We start from the raw sequence: 26669 nt of genomic DNA, 5'->3' as shown, positions 1-26669 counted from the left end.
ATATTCATCTTTGTGTCCATAATTTCAAACTGAATGTGTTCCACCATGTACCTGTACCAATTTTGTATTGTCCATTTTCTTGAATCCTTCCAACCTAAAACTATTACCGCTTGGACACTTTCTATAGCTGCTTCTTTAATTTCTCTGAAATCACCCATATCCCTCCTTATTACTAATATTGCCATCTCCTTTGTAATCACCCATTTTATATTTAACATACTATTAATATCCTATTGCACCTCTTTCCAGAATTTCTGCACTCCCAAACACTCCCAAAACATGTGCATAAACCTCCCTTCTCTAGGTGTATCTCAACACTGTCAAAAAGATAATACTATTTCATCATTTTTGTTTAGGAAGGTTTAAATGCTAATTACAATGATCAAACAGACTTTAAAGATTTCAATATATAAGCATTTGTCTTCCGGTGTTACAATTGGATTACAATTTTACTAGTTTATCACATTCAGGATCCCAACAGCCACTACAACAGATGAACACTGTATGGGGTAAACCATCCTTTAAAATCCTCAAAACCTTAGATGTAACTTCTTAGGAAGAATAGAATAGAATTCTTTATTGGCCAAGTGTGATTGGACACACAAGGAATTTGTCTTTGGTGCAGATGCTCTCGGTGTACATAAAATAAAAGAGACATTTGTCAAGAATCAGGAGGTACAACACTTAATGATTGTCATGGGGGTCAAATAAGCAATGAAGAAACAATCAATATTACTATCGATCAATAACAGACTCCAACATCCAATTGCCTTACCTTGGCCACTCCGTGCCACATTTTCTTCACTGGCAAGACTGAAAACTAGCAATATTTATCTTCTCCTTCTATTCTTCTTTCAAGTCTACTGTGGTAAGACTTTAGCTCACCTCTAGCTCTGAATCTGTGACATCATTCTCTTGTCACAGAAAGAGATCTCAAGTCAAGATGGGCTCACAATGTAGGGAAGAGTGAACAACCTCAAGAGTCCTGCATCTTTCCCACTTTTGTAGTTGAGAGACCCCCAACTATTAAAATATACCGGATGGTTCCCTTCATCTAAAGGTGGAAAATAGACGAAAACTATAATGAAGCCCTAACATAGGGCTTAAGACAACCGCACAGAAAAACAAACAATTTTACTTTCCCCCCCAAAATGTTAATTTAGTTGCTTGGTTTATTGTATTATTCTGTGGTTTACCGTTTTATGGATTCTGGAAGCTGCCTTGAGATTTACAGATAAATTGAGGGTAGAAATAGTTCAATTGTCAGTCCGAAGCCATCGTTTTGAGTTAGAGACTTTGGCCTGCCACAAGTAGAATAGTACTGTGGGAATTGGGGAGGGGTGGTTGCATGAGAGGGAAAAATACTAGCCACAACAAATTCCTTCCAAGACATTCAAGGTCATCTTTTGTTCAGCATCAGAGGAAGCATAGGGGAGGATTGTGGACGTTGAGAAAACCGGAGTGGTCCATGTGATGAACTTGTGGGGATGAGGAATGAACCTTAACCTGGATGGGGTACTGCAGGAAAAGTTAGTATTTACTTACTTACTTACTTAACTTACTTAACTTACTTAACTTACTTACGGTACTTACTTACTTACTTACTTACTTACTTACTTACTTACTTACTTACTTACTTACTTACTTATTGTTTTATTATTGTTGTGAGCCGCCCCAAGTCTTCGGAGAGGGGCGGCACACAAATCTAATAAATTATTATTATTATTATTATTATTATTATTATTATTATTATTATACTTACTTACTTACTTACTTACTTACTTACTTACTTACTTACTTACTTACTTACTTACTTACTTACTTACTTACTTACTGTTTTATTATTGTTGTGAGCCGCTCCGAGTCTTCGGAGAGGGGCGGCACACAAATCTAATTTTTTATTATTATTATTATTATTATTATTATTATTATTATTATACTTACTTACTTACTTACTTACTTACTTACTTACTTACTTACTTACTTACTTACTTACTGGATTTGTATGCCGCCCCTCTCCGCGGACTATTAGTATTAGTTTGGCTACTCTACGTATCCCCATGGCTCTGTTAATAAATTGGAACTTGGAAGAAGGCCAAGGCTTGGATTTATTTCTCGGATGTTTATTGGGACGCTGACATCAATAAATGAACAAGTTAAAAACCTTGTAAGTTGCTGCTTGCTATTCAGAAACATAGAAGATTGACAGCAGAAAAAGACCTCATGGTCCATCTAGTTTGCCCTTATACTATTTCCTGTATTTTATCTTAGGATGGATCTATGTTTATCCCAGGCATGTTTACATTCAGTTACTGTGAATTTACCAACCACGTCTGCTGGAAGTTTGTTCCAAGCATCTACTACTTTCAGTAAAATAATATTTTCTCACGTTGCTTCTGATATATTTATTTATGTTGTGTGCCGCCCCGAGTCTCAGGCGAAGGGCGGCCTAGAAATCAAAATAATAAATAAATAAATATATTAAATAAAATAATTAAAATATATAAAAATTAAAATTTGCCAAGTTTGATTAACTTCACAACAGGGCAGTGGAAACAGCTCGTATTGCTGCACAAATGACTTTGTCTACAGCCTCTTGCCTAATAAATGAATGCAATATATTGGTTTCAATGCATTCGGAATTGGTCCAGCCACCAACTGGTTTGGATGAACAATGGAATTCAGATCCTCATGAACCTTATCCCAAAAGATCATTGGCCAATGCAAGTAAATGGACACTGAATTATTGTTTTTCTTCTGATCTGTCTACAAATAGTGGCAGGATACTTTGAAAATCTCCGATTCATTTAAAGATAAAACGTGTGCAGGAAAGAAAGTTTCAACAAGCTTTAACCTACCTAGGAGCAGATTTGGCACTCGGCCTCCTCTGTCTGTGTTCAAGCCGTCTCAACTCCTTCAGATTTTTGCTTACTATGTTGGTTTATTATAGACAAGACAGCTGCTAATAACTGGACCGAAGTGGAGGAGGGGAGTTTTGCCCCTAGAAGACAACCCCCTGCATGCCATTTGTGCCACCCAATTCTCAGTTTGGGCCGGATGAAATCTGTGCCACTATGCTGGCTAAAAACTCTTCTCAAAAATGCACTGGCTTTTATAACAGAAACTACCTCGGTTCCAAAGAGAAAGAATCTGAGCTAATCATTTTTACTTTCATGTTTCTATTTCCTGGCTATTGGCCCTAGGAATAAAACTACTAAGGCCTTCGACTATAATCTTAAATTTATTTCCCCGCCGAGGTTATTGAAAACACGGATCAAACTGAATCATCACAAGTAAGTCCTCGACTTACAACATTTGGTTTAGTGACCCTCTGAAGCAGGGGTCTCCAACCTTGGCAACTTGAAGACTTCAACCCCCAGAATTCCTCAGCCAGCTTTGCCAGTTGAAGTCCACAAGTCTTAAAGTTGGCAAGGTTGGAGACCCCTGCTCTGAAGTTACAACAGCTGTCAAGCCGGTGCAGAAGTTGGTGAATAAATCAACAGCTTGCCACACTATCTCTAGAAGGCCTGATGTTTATGGGAACTTGGGAGGGGTGATTTTCATGAGGGGGCAGATGTAGCCACAAAGCATTATTTCGAGGGGTTCAAGGCCATGATATGTCCACCACCTGGGCAGAAGCGGAAGGACTTGCCACGCTGAGTCGCAATCTGAGTGGGCAATGTGACAAGCTTGGGGGGGGGGGGGTGGAGGAGACAAGGGATGTGAACTTTCAACTGGGTGGAAAACTCAGATTTGGGTTTCCTTGTGTAGGTGCCGGGATGGCTCCGGAAAGAAATTGGAATTTGAGGAATACCTTGACTTGGACTCTGATTTAAATTTGGATGTTACCTGGAACCTTGACAACAGCACTGAAAAAAGTGACTGATGACCGCTGCAGTGTCCCCATGGCCACATGATCAAAATTTGGACACTCGGCAACTGGCTCATATTTATGACTGTTGCCGTGTTTGGGGTCACATGATCCCCTTTTGTGACGAGCAGTCAATGAGGAAGCTTAACAACTTAACAACCGTGCAACTAAACTTAGCCACTGCAGTGATTCATTTAACAACCGTGGCAGGAAAGGCTGTAAAACAGGGCAGAACTCACTTAACAAATTGTTCACTTAGCAATATATGCGTCGGTCAAAAGTCGAGGACGGCCTGTCAAGTACAGATTCCAGGGCCTGAGAGAGGGAAAAGACAGGTGGAGAGAGCAACTAAGGCAAGATCCCAAGTGTAAAATGGGCAGTTAATGGGCTGGGACATTGGAAATAACTGGTGCAGATAATCCTTGAGTTTCAACCATTCGTTTAGCGACCATTCAAAGTCACGACGACATTGAAAAAAGTGACTGGACTAGTTTTCACACTTACAACTATTGTAGCATCCCCAAGATTACTGGATCAATAACAATAGCAATACACTTAACTATGCTTTTACAGCCCTCTCTAAGCGGTTTACAGAATCTGTATATCACCCCAACAATCTGGGTCCTCATTTGACGCACCTAGGGAAGGATGGAAGACTGAGTCAACCTTCAGCCTGGTGAGATTTGAACTGGTGACCTACATCCAACAGTCAGCAGCTCGCAGTACTGCATTCTAACCACTGCGCCACCCAGGCTCATCAAAATTCAGACACCTAACAACTGACATGTACTTGATGGTTGCAGCCTCCCAGGAAAACCTGCTAGCCATTTTCAAACATTCCAGCCAACGCCCAAAAAGCAAATTCAGGTCCAGGTTTGTTGAACAACTTCACAATTCACTTAACCCCGGTGGCAAAAAGTCACAAAATGGGGCAAAACCCACGTAACAGCTGCCATGTTTAGCAATTGAAATGTTGGGTTCCACTGTGGCCATTAAGTCAAGAACTGCCTGAATGATACAAACCTGTAAGGATACGAAGACCTCCCCATACCCCTCCAAAAAAGCCAGTTTATTATGTTTTGCCTATGCAAGACAGTTAAGTGAATTTGGCCCCATTTTACAAGCTTTCTTGTCAGTTAAGCAAATCACTGCAGTTCTTAGTAAAACGGTGAAGTGAATCCAGCTGCTCCACTGACTTTGCTGGTAAGACGGTCGCAAGATCACGTGATCTGGGTACACATCCAAACTTTGGTTACATGACAAAAAGATGCAGTCGTAAATGTGAAAAACCATCATAAGTCACTTTTTCCAGTGCAGTTGTAACTTTGAGCCAGGATGGTGCAGTGGTTAGAGGGCAGCACTGCAAGCTACCTGAGCTAACTGCTGGCTGTAGTTCAGCAGTTCAAATCCTACCAAGGGCTCATGGTTGACTCAGCCTTCCATCCTTCTGAAGTAGGTCAAATGAGGACCCAGATTTTTTGGGGAAAGAGGCTGATTCTGTAAACCGCTTAGAGAGGGGCTGTAAAAGCACTGTGAAACGGTAAATAAATCCAAATGCTATTATTATTGCTATATGAAACAGTCACAAAACGGATGGCTGTAAATCGAGGACTACCTATATGGAGCTGGGGAGGAACCACACTGTCCCCCACAGCTGAATCTCAAAATATTCAGTGCAAAATAACCTTCTGAAACCCCTGTGCAGATTCCACGGAAGTCTGCCCTCGTGGAGTTAAGCCAGGCTGTCCAAAAATATCAAGATGCTTTAACAACCATGCCTTTTTTATTCCAACTCTAAAGAAGGATGTGACCCAAGGATTTGGGCCCTGATCAAAGCATTTTGTTTCTCTCACACACTTCCGCATCCACAAACCTGGAACTTAAAAGGGAAGCAGGTGTGGTTCCTGACCAGCCAGAACAACAAAAAAAATAAATGCACGCATCCACCCCCAGCAAATAAATAAAAAGTTCCAATAAACTGTGGAGGGTTTCTATTAGAATGAGAAGTCATTATGAAGACAGCAGGAAAAAGAGGAAATCCCCCTTCCCACCTCCCACCACATAGGAAATGGACAATGTAGTGGAATTTGTTCTCGACTAGGTATTTTAGGCATCACTTTAAACCAGGAATGCCCGGCCTTGGCAACTTTTAAGGCCTGTGGACTTCAACGCCCAGAATTCCCCAGCTGGATTGGAGAATTCTGGAAGTCTACAGGTCTTAAAGTTGCCGAGATTAGACATTCCTGGTTTAGAGGCTGGATTGCTTACGTTTGGAGTTATCTAGCTCACTCCTTTCTAGGACTGATGATGCTACCTAGGTGGTTCATGAAACGTCTGCAAGAAAACAACCAAGCTCAGAGAGCACCAAAGATTGTTCACTTCAACCATGAGCTACAGGTATTCTGAAATTATCAGTAATACTGTACAACTAGCCCTGGACTTACAAAAGTTCATTTAATTCAAAGTTACTGAAAAAAGTGGTTCACAACTGTTTTTCACAATTTGCGACCATTGCAGCATCTCCATGGTCACCTGATCAAAGTTCAGTAACCAATACAAAGAAGGACATGATGGCTGTATTCCAGTATTTGAAGAGCAGCCACAAAGATGAAAAGAGGGTCAATCTATTTTTTCAAAACACCAGAAGGCAAGTCAAGAAACAATAGGTTGTAAATTAGTCAAGGAGAGAAGCAACCTGGAATTAAGGAGAAACTACCTCACAGTGAGCACAATTAACCAGTGGAACAGCTTGCCACCGGATGTTGTAAGTATTTCATCACTGGAGATCTTTAACAAGAGACTGGACAGCCACTTGTCTGAAATGGTAGAGGTTCTTCTACTTCAGCAGGAGGCTGGACTAGAAGACCTCCAAGGCCCTTTCCAACTTCTGCCGCACGAATCCCAGTGACCGGTTAGGTCCCACAGAGTTGGCCTTCTCCGGGTCCCGTCGACTAAGCAATGTCGTCTGGCGGGACCCAGGGGAAGAGCCTTCTCTGTGGCGGCTCCGACCCTCTGGAACCAGCTCCCCCCAGATATCAGAGTTGCCCCCACCCTCCTTGCCTTTCGCAAGCTCCTTAAAACCCACCTCTATCGTCAGGCATGGGGGAATTGATACTTTCCCTTCCCCCTAGGCTTATAGAATTTATACATGGTGTGTTTGTATGTATGAGTGGTTTTTTAAATTGGGGTTTTTTAGATTGTTTTTAATATTAGATTTGTTTACATTGTCTTTTTATATTGTTGTTAGCCACCCCGAGTCTTCAGAGAGGGGCGGCATACTAATCTAATAAATAATAATAATAATAATAATATTGTTATTTTATGTCCAAGGTCCCTTCCACCTCTAGTTTTGATTCATTGATGTGCTTTCCAACTCTATGATTCTATGACAAATGGCACCTTCAAATGCAAGGGTGCTGATAGGCCAACTTTCGTGCTTACCCCAAAATAAAACATCCCCTGAAAATAAGCCCTTCCATGAAAATAAGCCCTTCCCAAAAATATTTAACGACATGCACAGCCGGTCCCTGCCATTTCCTCTGGCTGGAATTAGGGAGACAGAGCTGGAAATTAGGCAAGACAGCAGGAGGAGCCTCCTCTTGCTCCAAGCGCCCCCAAATAATAAGACCTCCCCAAAAATAAGGCCAAGCATTTATTTCACGGTTCATAAAATATAAGACCCTGGGGGGGGATGACATGGTATAGCGATAGCATTTATCTACCATTTCATAGTGCTTTGACAACCCCCTCTAAGCGGTTTACAGACTCACCCTCTTGCCCCCAACAATCTGGGTCCTTATTTGACCCACCTAGGAAAGGATGGAAGGCTGAGTCCACCTTGAGCTGGTGGTGAGATTTGAACTGGTGAACTACAGCTAGCAGTTAGCTGAAGTAGCCTGCAGGGCTGCACTCTTAACCACTGCGCCATCCCGGTATGACACATATTGGATGAGATTTCCCACCACAACGTGTGTTCCATCATTCCCTAGAACAGTGTTTCCCAACCTTGGCAACTTGAAGCTATTTGGACTTCAACTCCCAGAATTCTCCAGCCAGTGAACGCTGACTGAGGAATTCTGGGAGTTGAAGTCCAAATATCTTCAAGTTGCCAAGGTTGGGAAACACTGCCCTAGAAGAACTGCATGAAGCAACTCCAGAGCTAATCCCTGGGACAGTTGAATTGGGGCCAACTGAATTTTGGGACCCCTGCTCTACCCTTGCAACCTTTATAACTGTGTGTACAGTGTTCCCTCGATTTCCGCGGGGGATGCGTTCCGAGACCGCCCGCGAAAGTCGAATTTCCGCGAAGTAGAGATGCGGAAGTAAATACACCATTTTTGGCTATGGACAGTATCACAAGCCTTCCCTTAACACTTCAAACCCCTAAATTACCACTTCCCATTCCCTTAACAACCATTTACTCACCATTATTACTGGTACTCACCATTGAATAAGACACTTAGTGATCCTGATATTTATAAACATAATTATTTATTAACAATAATAATTTTTTTTGTTATTTTTTTGCAAAAATTATTAGTTTGGCGATGACATATGACGTCATCAGGGGGGGGGAAACCGTGGTATAGGAAAAGAACCGCAAAGTATTTTTTTAATTAATATTTTTTGAAAAACCATGGTATAGGCTATTCGCGAAGTTCGAACCCGCGAAAATCGAGGGAACACTGTATATGTTTACAGTGATCCCTCGAGTTTCGCGATCTCGATCTTCGCGAAACGCTATATCGCGATTTTTTAAAAAATATTAATTAAAAAAAAACCCACTTCCACGTTTGGCTTCGGGAGTCAGCTGGTAAGCGGCGCGGCTGTTTTAAAAGGTCGCAGCCGGCCTGGGGGGCTTTCCAGCACCCCCCTGAACCCCCAACCCGGGTTCGGGGGGGTGCTGGGAAGCCCCCCAGGCCGGCTGCGACCTTTTAAAACAGCCGCGCCGCTTCCCAGCTGAGTCCTGAAGCCAAACGCCAAAGGCGAACTTCCGCGTTTGGCTTCAGGACTCAGCTGGGAAGCGGCGCGGCTGTTTTAAAAGGTCACAACCGGCCTGGGGGGCTTCCCAGCACCCCCCCAACCCCCAACCTGGGTCTTCCCGGCCGCCCACGCAAAGGGGAAACCCCGGCTCCTCGCTGATGCCCGCCGCTCGCCCGCCCGCCAGCAAGAGGGGGAAGACCCAGGGAAGGTTCCTTCGGCCGCCCAGCAGCTGATCTGCTCGGTAGCGCAGAAGCAGCGAGGAGCCGAATCGGGGTTTCCCCTTTGCGTGGGCGGCGGGGAACGCAAACTCCACCATCTACGCATGCGCGGCCATAGAACAAAAAGGGCACGCATGCGCAGATGGTGTTTTTACTTCCGCAACCCCACATCGCGAAAAATCGATTATCGCGAGGGGTCTTGGAACGGAACCCTCGCGATAATAGAGGGATCACTGTACTTCTCTTCTGTCACGTTCTTATCATATACAAAATAAATAAAAATTGCAAGGGAGGCTACAATTAAGTCAAGGATGGCACTGAAGCGCTGCGTATCTCTGTCTTCTACCTGCCAGCCCTCAGTCGCCCAGATCTGCTGCAACCCAAGGAGCTTGTCCCTCAGGGCCAAAACATCCTAAGCTATTTTGGATTTTGATCTCACCAAAGCATGGAAACACAAATTGCTCAGGCCTGGGTTTGTTTTCTGAACCACAAAATGCTTTCCATTTTTCAAGTACCCTTCTTTCTAAACCGTGTCCTTTGCTAGTTCAAGGCTGGCCTTGAGCCGTTCACAAGCTTCACTTTTGCTCTGGAGAAATAAGAACAACAACAACAGAAAGCACAATTTCTGATGGGCTTTCAGATATGAAAGGAAATTTTGATCCCCTTCCAATGTCAACAACTGGAGCTTCAGCATTTTTCAAGGATTCTTTACCCTCCCACTAACAGGAATTTACAGTAATTGAGTCTCTCAGTTCTGAAAAGACACGACTGAGTTTTATAGCAACATACCGCCACCATCTATCTTTATAATTCTAATTCTACCTTTATAGATGGATTAACATTTTGAAATCTTTCCTGGACAAATGTTTTATGCTCCTTGGGATAAATTCCTGTCACAAGTTGATTTTAGCTTCCTTTAAAAAGCAGAAGGAAGATGAGGAATGTCTCAAAATATAAATTTGGTCCAAAATGAAAATCACAACAGAGAGGTCTAGTTCCTTGTCACAGATTCTAAAATCAATAAACCAAAAGAAAGATTTAGTAGGGACCTGAAATAGAACCTAGATGTCCTTAGATGACCTTGTGATAGTGGGCAGATTAATTTTTTTAGTGGAAAACAGTATCTTGGGACTATGGTAATAAGGATTTTCTGCTTTACAAATCTGAGAGAGCAACCTTATGCAAGACGGTAATCTTACTCCCAATTATTTAAATAGCTAGGAGTATTTCCCTTCATTCGGTCACACAAATATTTATAAAAGTCCATACTTAGAATCATCTCCTATTTATATTTCCAAGCACAATAAAATTGCATACAAAGCATAAGGTAAAAAGCAAGCCAGGATAAATATTTAAATAGGCCCGTGGAAACATTTTTTAATTCTTAAAAAAGATTTTTCCCTCAATCATAAGGAATTATCAAAACTTACTCAATACTACAGAAATTTCATCAATACAGTGGTACCTCTACTTATGAACTTAATTCATTCCATGACCAGGTTCTTAAGTAGAAAAGTTTGTAAGAAGAAGCCATTTTCCCCATAGGAATCAATGTAAAAGCAAATAATGTGTGCAATTGGGGAGACTACAGGGAGAGTGGAGGCCCGGTTTCTTCCCAGGAGGTTCCTAGAAAGGCCACACGGAGGCTTCTCCCCACTTTTTCCAACCCTGTTTCCTCCCAGGAGATTCCCAGAGAGGCACCACGGAGGCTTCTCCCCGCCTTTTCCAACCCTGTTTCCTCCCAGGAGATTCCTAGAGAGGCCCCACGGAGGCTTTTCCCCACCTTTTCTGGCCCTGTTTCCTCCCAGGAGATTCCTAGAGAGGCCCCACGGAGGCTTCTCCCTGCCTTTTCCAGTTTTGGGTTCAACTGTGGTGGTAAGTAAATAAGTAAATGTTGTGGTTGGCTTCAGGCCAGCTCCTGTGGCTGCTGATTTTGACGCAGAGGAGTGGGGGCCGTCTGTTCACAGAAGACCTTACTGGCTGGAGGATGAATCAGAGAGTAAACCAGATGCTGAGACAGGGAGAGAAAGGGAGCAGGAAGGGACTGGAGAGACAGAGAGGGGAATGGAGTCAGTCAGATCTCCAGCCAGAAGTTCATCTGAATCAGAAGAGGAAGAATTAATGAACAACCCTATTCTGAATGCTCGGGTCAGAAGAATGCTGGGAAGAGCAGCTGCGCAAACACAGAAACAAATTATAGGTCACAGGTGATAAGAATTAATGACGCTGCTGCAACCTTGAAAAAAGGGAGGGTTGGCAAGATCTGTGTGGGAGGCTATCGTTCAGCGTTGAAGAAAGTTTGATGAATTGTGGTTTGGTGTTTGCTGTGGATTTTTGGACAATCTGACATTCCAATTGTGAGTTGTTTCTGGCTGACGTAAGCCTGAAAGGCTCCTACTCTGACTGGAGTAATTAACTCTGACCTACTGACTTCTTAAACTAACATTGCTGTGAAACTTCACGGTTTGCAGTTTTCTGTATATAAAGAACAATCCTTGTTCAATTTTTACAAATCTGAGTGCGTGTGTTTGATTAATTACTTTGTCCCTGGGTGGCTCGAGGCCAGACAGAACAGTAAGAAAGAACATAAATTGTTTCTTCAACTCCGACCCTCAAAATGTCGCTATAGCTCTACAGCAGTGATTTTCAACCTTTTTTGAGCCGCGGCACATTTTTTACATTTACAAAATCCTGGGGCACACCACCAACCAAAATGACACAAAATGACACCCTAAGACACTCTCCTCTCTTTTTCCATCCCTGTCTCCTCCCCACCCTTGTGTGTGTGTGTGTATGTGTGTATACACACTCTTGAACCATTTCCAAAAACAGGTGAGGGCTGGGTTTTTTTCTCTCTTATTCTTTGGGTGCTTTTTATCATATGCTTTAAATCAAGAGTCACTTCTCTCTCTCTTTTGTTTCTCTCTCTTTCATCTCATTCTCTGTCTCAATCATTTTCTCATTTCTCCTTTTTTCTCCCCCTTTTTTCTCATTTTTTCTCTCTCTCTCCCTTCCTCTTTTTCTCTCTCTTGCTTTCTTTCTCTCTCTCTTGCCTTCTTTCTCTCTCACTCTTTCTTTCTCTCTCTCTCTTTTCTTTCTCTCTCTTGCTTTCTCTCTCTCTCACACTCTTTCTCTCTCTCTCTCTTTCTTTCTTTCTCTCTTTCTTTCTCTCTCTCTTTCTCACTCTCACTCTCTCAACAAAAAGTTGCGAGACCGGAACCTGAGCTTCCTTCTTCGCGGCACACCTGACTGTGTTTCGCGGCACACTAGTGTGCCACGGCACACTGGTTGAAAAACACTGCTCTACAGCACGCCAGAACAACTAGACACAAGGACAGTCCCCCCCCCCCGAGTGCCATCACTCTGCTAAACAAATAATCCCCTCACCACTGTCAAATTATTCACTGACTGCATTACTATTACTATTAGTCTTCTCACCGTTCCTATCATCCATCTCCTCCCACTTATGACTGTGTGTCCTTGTGTGTCCAATCACACTTGGCCAATAAAGAATTCTATTCTACTCTAAAGTCGAGAAGCATTGAAGATGAGATGTTGCAGCATAGAAATATTTTAGCCTCAGTGAAAAAAATAGTACAGAAATGTGAAGGTGCCCACATACTACCTTGATTTGAGAAAACGGAAAGGGAAATTATTTTGACCATGGCTGGATTATTGAATAAACTAAAAATGATCTTAGTAGCCTAGAGCTTCTAGCAGTATGGCAGATTACCATACATTTCTTTCCATAAAAACGTACCAGTTCAAAGGACATCCCTCAAGTGCACGGTCTAGACCTAACAATTTGCTGTGTGAGAGTACCTTTGACAGTTATTGGTGCTTCTGGGAATGTGTTGAAGTTCAAAAATTTTGGAAGGAAGTACAGAATGAAATAAATAATATGCTAAACATTAATTGGATAATTACGAAAGAATTAGCAATACTAGTTAAATATGGGGAATTACGAGAATTTAAAGAAATCAAAACAGGAGCTTTGGAAAGCGCTCAAGCAGTAGTGGTATTAGGGTGGAAGGATAGCTATAAATGGACAATCCAGAATTGGTACTGGTACATGGTGGACCACATCCACTTCGAAATTATGGAAATAAGATTAAATAACTTTGATGAAAATAAATTGGAGAAGCTGATGGCACGATGGAATAAGGTGAAAAATTATATCTTAAGTAGAGTTGATGACGACAATGTGAAAAATAAATTCCAATCACTTTTTGTATGTAAAGAAATGTAAACCGGAGCTAAGGAAGAAATTGAAACTTATTGCAAATAATTTAACCCCTTAAATGGTGGTGGGGTTTTATTGGTGTTGGGCACTTTTTCTTTTAAGTATTTTTTTGTTGTTGTAATAAAATTTAATTAAAAAAATTTTTCTTAAAAAAAGACAGTTATTGGTGCTGATGGGGTGAATTATTAAAATATAAGGACCTTGGGTTTCAGAAGATACAATTCCAGATTGAGCAAGAAGAGTAAATTAGTTCAGGGCTTTGTGTAGAAATGTTATCAAGAGATAAAAATGTTTTTAGCACCTGTTGGAAATTTTCAAGATTAATTATGCCTTGATTATTTCTTAATTTGCAGCTTACAAGCGTTTAAAGCTTAGAATATATAAGAAATCTTAAATCTGTGTATTTTGCTTTTTAAAAGAATGGGGCAGTTGAGATTAACTGCATCCTTCACCCTACCAAATGATTTTAAAACAATAGCTTGAAGGAATGCAAATCTAATGCATTCAACAAACCGTTTTCAAGGAAGCAGGAATTCAATCCGAAGGCATTTCATCAACAGCAGGAAAAGCTGCATGGTAATGCTTTCACAATCTCCATTTCTTTTGTTGTTGATTTTTACTCACAAGCAACTGCACATCTTGTCATTACAGGAAAAGGAGGAAATACTGAAGAGGTCACAAATCCAGCAATAGGGTTTTTCACAATCGAACAAAAAAGTAAACGAAACTTAGTAAGTAAACAAACACCCTGGAAGGATTGTGTCTATCTATTCTAAGTTGTACCTATGGTGAGGCAAATTTGGCATTGTTTTAGTGATACAAATGCACAGAAAACAAAAAATGAATAAGCCTGTGCATTAAGGTCATGCTGAAATTAATAAATTTTAGGATGTGCTGATAAAGATTTCCAACATTTGGTAATCTTTACCATCAAGCGAGAAGGATCTAGAAGCCCTGGTGGACAATCAGTTAAATATGAGCCAGCCGTGTACAGCAGCTGCCAAAAAAGGCAATGTAATCCTTGGCTTCATCCACAGAGCGATAGAATCAGGATCACATGAAGTGTTAGTACCACTTTACAAGGCCTTTGTAAGGCCACACTTGGAATACTGCATCCAGTTTTGGTCGCCACAATGTAAAAAAGATGTGGAGACTCTAGAAAAGAGTGCAGAGAAGAGCAACAAAGATGATTAGAGGACCAGAAGTTAAAACATATGAAGAACAGTTGCAGGAACTCTGTGTCTGGTTTAAGGAAAAGAAAAACTGGGGATGACATGATAAGAGTGTTTTAATATCTAAGGGGCTGCGGCTGCCAGAGAGAAGATGGCAGTTAATATATTCTCCAAATCACTTGAAGACAGGACAAGAAACCATGGATGGAAACTAATCAAGGAGAGACCCAACCTAGAATTAAGAAGAAATTTCCTGACAGTTAGAACAATTAATCCGTGGAACAGCTTGCCTCAGGAAGTTGTGGTTGCTCCATTACTGGAAGCTTTTAAGAGACTAAACAACAATTTGTCAGGAATGGTATAGAATCTCCTGGTTAAGCAAAGGGATTGGACAATGATGAAACTGCATACAGACGGGAGGTTGAACACCAAAACTTGTGGTGCAACCGGAACAATCTATAAGTGAACATACTCAAAACCGTAGAAATGGTGGTAGACTTTAGGAGAAACCTTCCATCCTTCCACTTCTCACAATACTAGACAATACAGTATCAACAGTAGAGATCTTCAAATTTCTAGGTTCTATCATATCTCAAGACCTAAGATAGTCACCTAACATCAATAATGTCGTCAAAAAAGCACAGTGAAGAATGTTCTTTCTGCGCCAGCTCAGGAAGCTCAAACTGCCCAAGGAGCTGCTGATCCAGTTCTACAGAGGAATCATTGAGTCTGTCATCTGCACCTCTACAACTGTCTGGTTTGGTTCTGCAATCCAACAAGACCGACACAGACTTCAGAGGAGAATTAGAAGTGCAGAAGAAACAATGGCTGCCAACCTGCCTTCCATTGAGGACCTGTATACTGCATGAGTCAAAAAGAGGGAGGTGAAAATATTTACGGACCCCTCACATCCTGGACATAAACTGTTTCAACTCCGATCCTCAAAATGATGCTACAGAGCACTGCACACCAAGACAAATGCCATCACTCTGATAAACAAATAATTTCCTCAACACTATCAAACTATTTACTAAGTCGGCACTACTATTACTACTAATTTTCTCTCATTATTCCTAACAACCATTTCCTCCCACTTATGATTGTAACTTGTTGCTTGTATCCTTAAGATTTTTATTTTGTCAGTCGGGTGATGGGCACATGCACTGTGCACTGTTTTATGTTTGTTTTATGTAACCTTATGTGCAAAACCAATAAAATATTTTTTAAAAAAAAGATTTTTATTCATATTGTTTCCTGATTGCTTATTTGACTCCTATAATCATTACGTGTTATGATTCTTGACAAATGTATCTTTTCTTTTATGTCCACTGAGAGCATATGCACCAAGATAAATTCCTTGTGTGTCCAATCACACTTGGCCAATAAAGAATTCTATTCTATTCTAATTCTATTCTAGAAAACCTCCAAGGTCCTCTCAACTCTGTTCTTTGTATTTTAAGATCAAATTTAGAAGTTCACCAATGAGTACTATCTTAAAAGCCCAAATGTGTAAATTAAATACAGCAAGGAACAGTCCTAACAAAGTTCCATAGGCTGAATTTCAGGACTATGTTGTGACCCAAACAAAAATAATTTCCAGTTTGGGATATACTTTTTTTACAGATAGCAACAGATCTAATTTCTTTGTTGTGTTTTTAAATGCCCCATTCATAGGCCGACTTTCAGGAATATAAAGTGAGTGAACATGCATTACAGTTCTCCACTTTTGACTGCTTCATTCTAAAATTTACTCAGCAAGGAATATATCTAATCCCCTCCCCTCTCCCTCAAAGACCTTTTCATTAATAGCAGGTCAAACAGCTTTTGGTCAAGGAGAAAATTAAAAGCTTACTTCTTCATATGGTGTTATCAGCGGACATGAAAACCTCATTAATTACAGGGAGTCCTCAATTTAGGACCAGAATTGAGTCCAAAAATTTAAATTGCTAACCAAGGCAACTGGGGTTTAATTTATTTTTTTTTGTTTACAAACATATCAATGTGTGATCAGTGTGGCACCTGAGTGTCTTACATTTTAGTACAAATAAAATATTCTTCATATTTATTACAGTTGTCAATTTTATATTTATGTATTTATTTATTTATTTTAGTCAAGTATGTATTTCTTATATACATAGATATAACATTGTTTATATACATAAGATGGGTACTGATAAGAGGGAACAATGGAAGTGATGTGCCGGTGCCTAGAGGCTGTTGGGGTCTGGATGGGTGTCAACAGACTCAAACTCAACCAGGATAAGACGGAGTGGCTGTGGGTTCTGCCTTCAAAGGACAATTCCATCTGTCCGTCCATAACCCGGGGGGGGGGGGAATTATTGACCCCCCTCAGAGAGGGTCTGCAACTTGGGCATTCTCCTCGATCCACAGCTCACATTAGAGAACCATCTTTCAGCTGTGGCGAGGGGGGCATTTGCCCAGGTTCGCCTGGTGCACCAGTTGTGGCCCTATCTGGACCAGGACTCACTGCTCACAGTCACTCATGCCCTCATCACCTCGAGATTCGACTACTGTAATGCTCTCTACATGTGGCTACCTTTGAAAAGTGTTCGGAAACTTCAGATCGTGCAGAATGCAGCTGCGAGAGCAGTCATGTGCTTCCCAAGATATGCCCATGTTACACTCCGCAGTCTACATTGGTTGCCAATCAATTTTCGGTCACAATTCAAAGTGTTGGTTATGACCTATAAAGCCCTTCATGACATCGGACCAGAATATCTCCGGGACCACCTTCTGCCGCATGAATCCCAACAACCGATTAGGTCCCACAGAGTTGGCCTTCTCCGGGTCCCATCGACTAAACAATGTTGTTTGGCAGATCCCAGGGGAAGAGCCTTCTCTGTGGCGGCCCCGACCCTCTGGAACCAGCTCCTCCCTGAGATTAGAACTGCCCCCACCCTCCTTGCCTTTCATTAACTCCTTAAAACCCACCTCTGCTGTCAGGCATGGGGGAATTGAGACATCTCCACCAGGCCTATACAATTCATGTATGGTCTGTTTGTGTGTATGTCTGCTTTAATAACGGGATTTTTTTTAAATGTTTTTAAATTATTAGATTTGTCTTGAATTGTTTTATTGTTGTTGTGAGCCGCCCCGAGTCTACGGAGAGGGGCGGCATACAAATCTAATAAATAAATAAATTGGACAGGGATGCTAGGCATGCTGATCTGCTTATCCACGCCCCTTGCTGACCTCTTAGAAATCGGGTGAGGTCAACAGTGGACAGTCTAAGGGTAATGTTTTGGGGGTTCTAGGAACAGTACACATATTTTTGTTGAATTATAATCTTTCATTATTTGATTATTTGATATTTCAATGGTTTATTTTTATGCCAATCACCATATTCTAAATGTTATTCCTTTTACTATAAATAAAATATTAATATTTGTTGCATTTAACAAACTTATATAGTTCTAATAGTAATACACATATGTGTATTAAATTATAATCTTCCATTGTTTAATTTTTCCACATTTCAGTGTTATTTTTATGGCAATCACTATATTGTTCAAGCATTCTCAATACTACCATCATTCGGATTATTTCCCCTCTTATTACTACTTCACCTTATTATATAAAGACATACAGTATATTCCACTGACTTCCCTCTCTGTAGTTTCCATCTCCTTTCTAACTTTTAATTATGCCACCTGACTTCTCCATCTAGGTTTCGAATCACTACATCCATTTTTCATATGAGATATGTAGGAGGTATGCTACATATGTAATACAGCTCAATCTAAAAGCTAGTTTGGCAAAACAGAGAGAACATCCTCTGAATAAGTTTGTTATAAAAAGTCTAAAAGTTAAACAGCTTCTTCCCAAGATTTGAAGAATGCAGCTGATATAAAACAATACAGTCACTTGCTAAATAAGGAATTGGTATCTTGCTAGATGTTACTAAAAATTTAACTGCAAAATACAAACATATCACAGAAAGGGAAGGAAAGACAAACAGAATTCCACGTGAAGTCCTGGTTTTTTTTTAACTAACTTAAAAAGAATTTTCAGTATGTGCTTCAAAACTAACACCACATAAAATAGAAAAAAAAACAATTTGAAATTTATAGCAAAACCTTTAAATACTGGTGGAATAAAAAAATGCTAAAGCACTATTTCTTCCACTACTCTACTTTAGCAAGTGCATTTCTATGGTTTGCAGATTTATCATTTAACTGCACTTCAAAGGGACCAAATGCCATCCAATATTTGTTTGCTGTTTTATTTAAAAACAAACTCAAAATTTTGCAGAAAATATGTAGTAACACTCCAAAAACTACTATGAAGAATTTATCAAAAAGTAAAGCAAATAACAGATTTTTTAAAAAGGTTTGCATATTTTTTTGATCCCTTCATCCTGGCATGAAAAGGTGGCCATAGCATAACAATTATTTCAAAAGTCAAGATAGGCATTGCATTTTTCCAGCCAAAATTATCCCTCAACGGCCATTCATCCATTTTAATTTCCTTTTCAAAGTTCAAATTAAGAGAAAAGCTGTGAATTGTTTGTTGTTGTTAGTCCTGTCTGACCCGTCCAGACCCGATGGAGGATTTCCTGTCCTCCACCACCAGTCCCATTTAAGCTCATGCCTACAGCTTCAGTGACTCCATCCAGCCAACTCCTCCTCTGTTGTCCCCTTCTTCTTTGGCCCTCAATCTTTCCCAGCATTAGGCTCTTCTCCATTGAGTCCTTCCTTCTCAGTTGGTGACAAAAGTACTTGAGATTCATCTTCAGAATCTGACCCTCCTCCAAAGAGAAGTCAGGGTTGATCTCCTCTAGGACTGATCAGTTTGATCACCGTGCAGTTCAAAGGACTCGCAGGAGTCTTCTTCAGCACCAGAGTTCAAAGGCCTCAATTCTTTGGCTCTCAGCCTTCTTTATAGTCCAACTTTCAGCACCATACATTGCAACTGGGAACACCACAGCCTTGACTATAGGCACTTTTGTTGGCGGGGTGATGTGTCTGATTTTTAGTATGCTGTCTAGGTTTGCCATAGCTTTCCTCCCCAGGAACAAGCGTCTTTTAATTTCTGAATTGTTTACTATCAAGCAACTACCATAATTGTTTCTAAGACTCACTTACTGGAGACCAGTTAACAATCAGGAAAGTCACTCCACAAGAAATACTAGTTTCAATTTTGTGGAATCATCTACTTTAGATATAAGCAATTTATATGTGAACACTTTGACTTTTAATTCACCTGTCCAGGATAGTAGTGCAACACCTAGAACACTCTTTCCCTCTGGAAAGTGCATCCCAACCTTGGCAACTTTAAGACCTGTGGACTTCAACCTCTGGAACCCACCATTCCTTCCTTCCTTCCCTCCCTTCTTTCTGTCCCTTTCCTCCATTCTTCTATTCCAGTGATGGCGAATCTATGGCAGGAGTGCCACAGGGTCACTTACATATCTGCTGGCATACGAGCTGTTGCCCTAGCTCAGCTCCAAATGCATGTGTGTGCTGGCTTCCAGAGAGTCTCCAGGGGGATGGGCGAGGGCGTTTTTACCCTCCCCACAGCTCCAGGGAAGCTTTTGGAGCCTGGGAGGGCAAAATACAACCCTACTAGGCCCACCAGAAGTTGGGAAGCAGGCCATTTCCAGCCTCAAGAGGTCCTCCGGGAGGGGGAAGCTGTTTTCACCCTCCCCAGGTATTGAATGATGAGTGGGGGCACTCGTGCATGCACGACAGCACGCGGACTCTCTCTTTCGGCACCTGAGGGAAAGAAAGGTTTGCCATCACTGCTCTATTCTATCTCTCCTGGCGCATGCATGGCTGGCTAAGGGATTCCAAGAATCGAAACACATAAATTTCAACTTTTGCTCAGGTTGAAAAAACACTAATCCTGCTTTCAACCCCCTAACAAAGCTCAATGGTTAAGGCAGAATATCTATAGGATGGGACATACAGGCAGTCCTCAATTTATGACCACCACTGAGCCCAAAATTTCCACTACTAAGCAGGACAGTTGTTAAGTGAGTTTTGCCTCACCGAACAACCTTTTTTGCCTCAGTTGTTAAGTGAATCAATGCAGCTGTAAGCCACTTTTTTCAGTGTTTCAGTCACTAAGAAAATAGTTGTAGGTCGAGGACTACCTATATACAGTTACTAAGGCTCCCCTGCCAAATAGATTCAGCTATGCTCCACGCAGCTAAACCTGAAAACTGCTTTTTAACTCTCACTGCCCCAAAAAGAAATGAGTCACCACTGTTACTAAGGCAAGGTTCGACAAACCCAGGCGCCTGGTCGCCAGTGGCGCCTAGAAAATGTTGTCTGGCGCCTAGAAGGGCGCTGCGGTGCCTCTGACCTCTCCGCTCCTGCCCGATGCCGCGGTTTCTGGCGCTCTCCTGCTGGGTCCCAAAGAAGGCAGGCAGGAAGGAGACCTCCATTCTTCGCGCCTTTTTCCCGCCTTCCTTCTTTGGGGCCCAGCAGGAGAGTGCCAGAAACCGCGGCATCGAGCAGGAACCGGGAGGTCGGAGGCACCGGCACGGCAGCGCCCGCCCTGCTGAAGGTCGGAGGCACCGGCACGGCAAGTGTCCTTTGGTTGCCCGGCGGGAGGGCACTGGCGGTGGGAGCGAAGGATTTATACTCCTGGCGGTGGGAGCGGGGGGGGGGGGGCCGCGGCTGCAGCGGCACAGGCAGTCGCGGGGAGATGGCGGGGGGAGGGGGGGCGGCTAAAGCGGCCCCGGGCACCGTTCCCTGTACGCTTTTCCAGGGGCGCGCAGGGAGCCGCGGCCACCCGCCCGCCTACCGGATTTCCCTCCGCGCGGCTGGGGAGGTGGATTCGCCGCCCCCGCCAGCCCGATCTCCCTCCAGTGGCTGGTGACGTAGTTCTACCGCCCTCGCCAGCCTGATCTCCCTCCGTGGGGGGGTGGGGGGCGACGAACCGACGACCGGGGGCTGTCCGTCCGTGTTGGGTGGTGCAGGGCAGGCACAGGCAGCCCCAGGGGAGAACAAGGGAGGGAGAGAAAGGAAAGAGAGAGTAAGGGAGGGAGAGAAAATTGAATGAAGGAGGGAGAGAAAGAAAGAGTAAGAAGCAGAAAGGATAGAGAAAAAGGAAGAGAAAGGGAGGGGGAGAAAGGAAAGAGGGAGGAAGGGGGGGAGAGAAAATTGAATGAAGGAGGGAGAGAAAGAAAGAGTAAGAAGTAGAAAGGATAGAGAAAAAGGAAGAGAAAGGGAGGGAGAGAAAGGAAAGAGAGAGAAAGGGAGAGAAAGGGAGGGAGAGAAAATTGAATGAAGGAGGGAGAGAAAGAAAGAGTAAGAAGTAGAAAGGAAAGAGGGAGGAAGGGGGAGAGAAAGAAGATATGGAGGGAGAAAAAGAAAGAGAGATAGGAAGGAAAGAGGGAGAGAAAGGAATGAGAGAGAAAGGGAGGGAGAGAAAGGGAATGAAAGAGGGAGAAGGGGTGAGAGATAGAAAGGATAGACAGAAAGGGAGAGAAAGGAAAGAGAGAAAGGGAGGGAGAGGAAGGAAAGAGATGAGAGAGGAAGGAGGAGACAGAGGGGGTGAAAGCGATGTCAGGTGGAGACTCGGCAAAAAACCAAGTTTGCTTAAAAAAAATTCTGGCTCCTAAATTTTTTGGCTGGCTCCTAGATTCTGAACAACTTTGTCGACCCCTGTACTAAGGTTTCATTAGTCAACAAGAACAGACTTCAGAAACACAAGACGTTTATTTAAATTCTGTTCAGTCTCCAGAAGTCACCTAGTTAGCTGTGAGTTGGGCAGCTTTATCTACAGGTACTATAATTGTTGACAATTGAGGCCAACATCTCTGTTGCTAAGTGAGACATTTGTTAACAAGGGGGCACAATCTGAGCTTAGTTGGGAGAAAGATCAAAAGCAACGTGAAAAAATATGACTTGACTGAAAGAGTAGTAGATGCTTGGAACAAACTTCCAGCAGACGTGGTTGGTAAATCCACAGTAACTGAATGTAAACATGCCTTGGATAAACATATATCCATCCTAAGATAAAATACAGGAAATAGTATAGGGGCAGACTAGATGGACCATGAGGTCTTTTTCTGCCGTCAATCTTCTATGTCTCTATGTTAAGTGGGTTTTGTCCCATTTTATGACCCATTATTAGGAGAGTAACATGATTGTTAAGTGAATTTGGCTTTCTCATTAACTTTGCTTGTCAGAAGAACCCAAAAGGAGATCATGTGACCCCAAGATACTGCAACCGTCATAACTATGAGTCAGTGGTCAAGTATCTGAATTTTGATCACATAGCTATGGGGAGGCTGCAATGGTCTTAAGTGTGAAAAATGATCACTAAATGAACTTACTGGTAGTCCTCAACTTACAACAGTTAACGACCATTTAAAATTACGACATTTGAAAAAAAGTAGCTTATGAAGGATTTTCATACTTATGACTTCCAAACTCCCCGTGATCATGTGATCAAAAGCAAGATGTTTGGGCCATTAGTTCATATTTATGATGGGTGCAGTGTCCTGAGGTAATGTAATCACATTTTGCCACCTTCTGACCAGGAAAGTCAACAGCAAAGCCAGGTTTGCTTTAACAACCAAGTTTCTAACTTATCAACTGCAGTGATTCACTTAACCGGCCTGGCAAGAAAAGTCCTAAAATGGGCAAAACTCAATGAACAAATACCTCACTTAACAACAGAAACTTTGGGCTCAACTGCGGTCATAAGTTGACGACTATCTATACCCATATGTCAGTAATGGCAAACCTTTTTTTGCTCGGGTGCCAAAAGGACGCACACGTACCCCCTACACATGCACGCACAATCAACCCATGCTGCCCCCCCCACCTGCACATGTGTGCAGGCCTCACTGAAGCCTTCGGTATTCCGGTAGGCACGTTGGGCTGTTTTTTATCTTCCCCAGGCTTCAGGAAATGCTCCTGAAGCCTGGAGAGGGCCAAATCAGACCCAATGGGCCTACCAGAAGTTTGTTTCTGAACTTCCAGTAGGCTCGCTGGGTCCGTCTTTCACCATCCACAGGCTCCAGAGGCTTTTCTGAAGCCTGGGGAGGGCGAAACAGTCTCCCCAACCCTCCAGAAGGCTGAAAATCAGCTGTCCAGCACACACAGGAGTGCTGGAACCGACTTAGGGCAATCCTGGGCCTAGAAAGCTTAGAACTAAGATGCCTCAAACATGATCTAAGTATTGCCCACAAGATCATATGCTGCAACGTCCTGCCTGTCAAAGACTACTTCAGCTTCAACCACAACAATGCAAGAGCCCACAACAGAAAGCAGCTTAATATTAACAGCTCTAAACTTGACCTTAAAAAATATGACTTTAGTAATCGAGTTGTCAAAACATGGAATTCACTACTGGACTCTGTAGTATCATCCCCTAACTCCCAACACTTTACCCTTAGACTATCCACGGTTGACCTCACCAAGTTCTTAAGAGGTCAGTAAGGGGCGTACATAAGTGCACCAGAGTGCCTACCATCCCCTGTCCTATTGTCTCGCCTATATCTCCTATATCTTCTCTTCTATATCTTTTTCTGCTATTCTCAGAGTTATATTTTACTCCTTTATTTTCTCCTCTATTCCCCCTTTAATACATTCTACCTGATTATATCCTCTATAACAGTGTTTTTCAACCAGTGTGCCGCGAGACATGGTCAGGTGTGCCGCGAAGGTCAGAGAGAAAGAAAGCAAGAGAGAGAAAAAGAAAGAGAAAGAAAGCAAGAGAGAGAGACAAAGAAAGAAAGAGAAAGAGCGACTAAAAGAGAAAGAGAACAAGAGAGAGAGAGAGAGAAAGCAAGAGAGAGAGCAAGAGAACAAGAGAAAGAAAGCAAGAGAGAGAGCAAGAGAGAGAAAGAAAGCAAGAGAGAGAGAAAGAGGGAGGGAAGGAGAGAGAGAGAAAGACATAGAGGGAGGTAGTGAGGGAGAGAGAAAGAGCAAAAAACAGGAAGGAAGAGAAAGAAAGAGGGATGGAGAGAGAGAAAGAGGAAGTGAGAGAAAGAGGGAGAGAGAAATAGAGTGAATGGGAGGAAGAGAGAGAATTTTTTTGTCCAAACTTTTTTTAGCCCCAATGTGCCCCAGGGTTTCGTAAATGTAAAAAATGTGTCGCGGCTCAAAAAAGGTTGAAAATCACTGCTCTATAACCCTCATTGTGTATTATGGTGTATTGGACAAAACAAACAAATAAGCCTCGAATATGGCTCCATGTTCCACCTATGGTACGCGTGCCATAGGTTCACCATCACAGCCATATATAATAAATAAGTCCAAACTGAAGGACTTCTTTTGAAGAGAGCCAGATTGAAACCACTCTCCCACCTGGCTGACACAGAAAGACGCACACAAAGCAAGCAAGGGAGGTGACAGGCAACCCTTCTGTGCCCAGGCTGTGCCAGGGTGGACTCGGAGGGGTGGGGGGGGGAGAGGAAGAGACCCCCTGGTCCCAGCAGGAGAGGGGAGATGGTCAACCCCGGGAAGGGAGCCAAAGGCAGCAGAGGCACCCACCCTGGGAGGGGATTGCTCTCCTCCCAAAATAAAACTGGGCTCGGAGAAGGGGAAGCTGGGAGGGAGCAGAGTTTTGGATTTTCCGTGGCAGATGCCAGGCCAGCCAGGCAAGGGCAGGGTGTGCCCCACATCAACTTCTCGTCCCCTCAAATAGGACCGCAAGATATAGAATCGTAAATAAGAATTAAATAAAAAGTAGAAAGTGACCTCGGAGGCTGAAGGGGGGGGGGGTGTAGGAGAGAGACTGGAGCTGAGTAGGAATGGAATAATAAATAATAAATAAAAGTAAAAAGCGATTTCAAAAGGAGGGGGGAGAGAATAGGGCGGCAGCGAAATGGAATAATAAATAATAAATACACCTAGAAAGTGATGAGGGAGAGGCAGAGAATCAGGTTGCATATAGAAATGGGATAATAAATTAATGAATCAAAGTAAAAAAGTGATTTCAAACAAAGGGGGAGAAGAGAAATAGAGAGGCATAGAAATGGAACAATAAAGAACAAATAAAAGTTAAAAAGTGGTCTCAAAATGGGATGGGAGAGAATTTGGGGGAGCAAGCGAAATGGAATAAAACAAAAAAATAAGAATAAATAAAAGTAGTGACCACGAAAAGGGGGAGGAGAAAGAATTGGGGGGGGGCCCTCCAGACAAATAAACAAACAAACAAATATCTCAAAAAGGAATGGGAGAGAATTGGGGGGGGTGTCAGAGAAATTGAATAAATAAAAATAGAAAGTGATCTCAAAAAAGGATGGGAGATAATTGGGGGGGGAGCAGACAAATGGAATAACAAAAAATAAAGTGACCTCAAAAAGGGGGGAAGAGAATTGGGGGGGGGGGCTTTGCAGAGAAATTGAATAAATAACAAATAAATAAATCAGCTGGCAGTAGAAAGCGTTCTCCAAAGCGGAGGGAGCTGCATATAGAAATGAAATAACAGATTAATAAATTAAATAAAAGTAGAAAGCGTTCTCCAAAGGGGAGGGGGCTGCCTATAGAAATGAAATAATAAATTAAATAAAAGTAGAAAGCGGTCTCCAGAGGGGAAGGGGCTACCTATAGAAATGAAATAATAGATTAATAAAGAAATAAAAAGTAGAAAGTGACCCCGGAAAAAAGGGAGGGGGGATTGAAGACCGACCCCCTTTGCTTTCTCCCTCCGAAAATTTCACTCATTTTGCCTCTTTTTTGAGGGGAAGAGGGTTGTTGGGGGGGGTTAACCAGGCAAAGCCCCCTTTGATAGGCCCCATATATACCTACTCATCGCCGGGGAGCATGGGGAGTGTAGTCCGCGTGAGGGGGAAAGTTCCCCCACCCTCTCCCTCCTCTAGGTTTCCCCTCAGGAAAGAGGGTTTTTTTTAGGGGGAGCTTGTCCCCAAAAGTCTCTCTCAAGGGGTCTCGCGGGCCCGCCTCCCCCTCCCCCCCCGCCAGGCGCCATTCTGAGGGGACGAAAAAAAAAGGAGGGGGAGCGCTGAGGCGATTGCGAAGCCCCCCCTCAGCTTCCCCCCTCCCGCCCTGAGGGAGAACGGACGACCACCCGCCCCCAACGCGCACGCGGACAAACCGCCCCCCCCCCCGCGAGGGGCCCCCGCCCGCGGACGCGCGCGCTCGTTACCTGCCCAACGTGCTCACAAAGCGTCGGCGGCAGCACTGTCGGCGGCGGCGGCGGCGGGCCCCCCCGCAGTCACGTGACCTCTCCTTATTACA

At 42.8% G+C, this 26669-nt stretch overlaps 1 protein-coding gene across 1 annotated transcript in view; it reads right to left on the bottom strand.

Annotated features, from left to right (window-relative positions):
* UBAP2 (ubiquitin associated protein 2) overlaps positions 1 to 26669 on the bottom strand; it is a 161619-nt gene extending 134950 nt beyond the window's left edge. The window contains exon 1 of the mRNA XM_070736925.1: positions 26578 to 26669. The gene's annotated coding sequence lies outside the window, so the exon portion shown is untranslated. The remainder of the gene's footprint in view (positions 1 to 26577) is intronic.

This window comes from Erythrolamprus reginae, chromosome 2, assembly GCF_031021105.1.
Source record: "Erythrolamprus reginae isolate rEryReg1 chromosome 2, rEryReg1.hap1, whole genome shotgun sequence".
Classification (NCBI taxonomy): Eukaryota; Metazoa; Chordata; class Lepidosauria; order Squamata; family Dipsadidae; genus Erythrolamprus; species Erythrolamprus reginae.
Note: the sequence above shows the minus strand (reverse complement) of the source record. Positions and strands in the feature narration are given on the sequence as shown.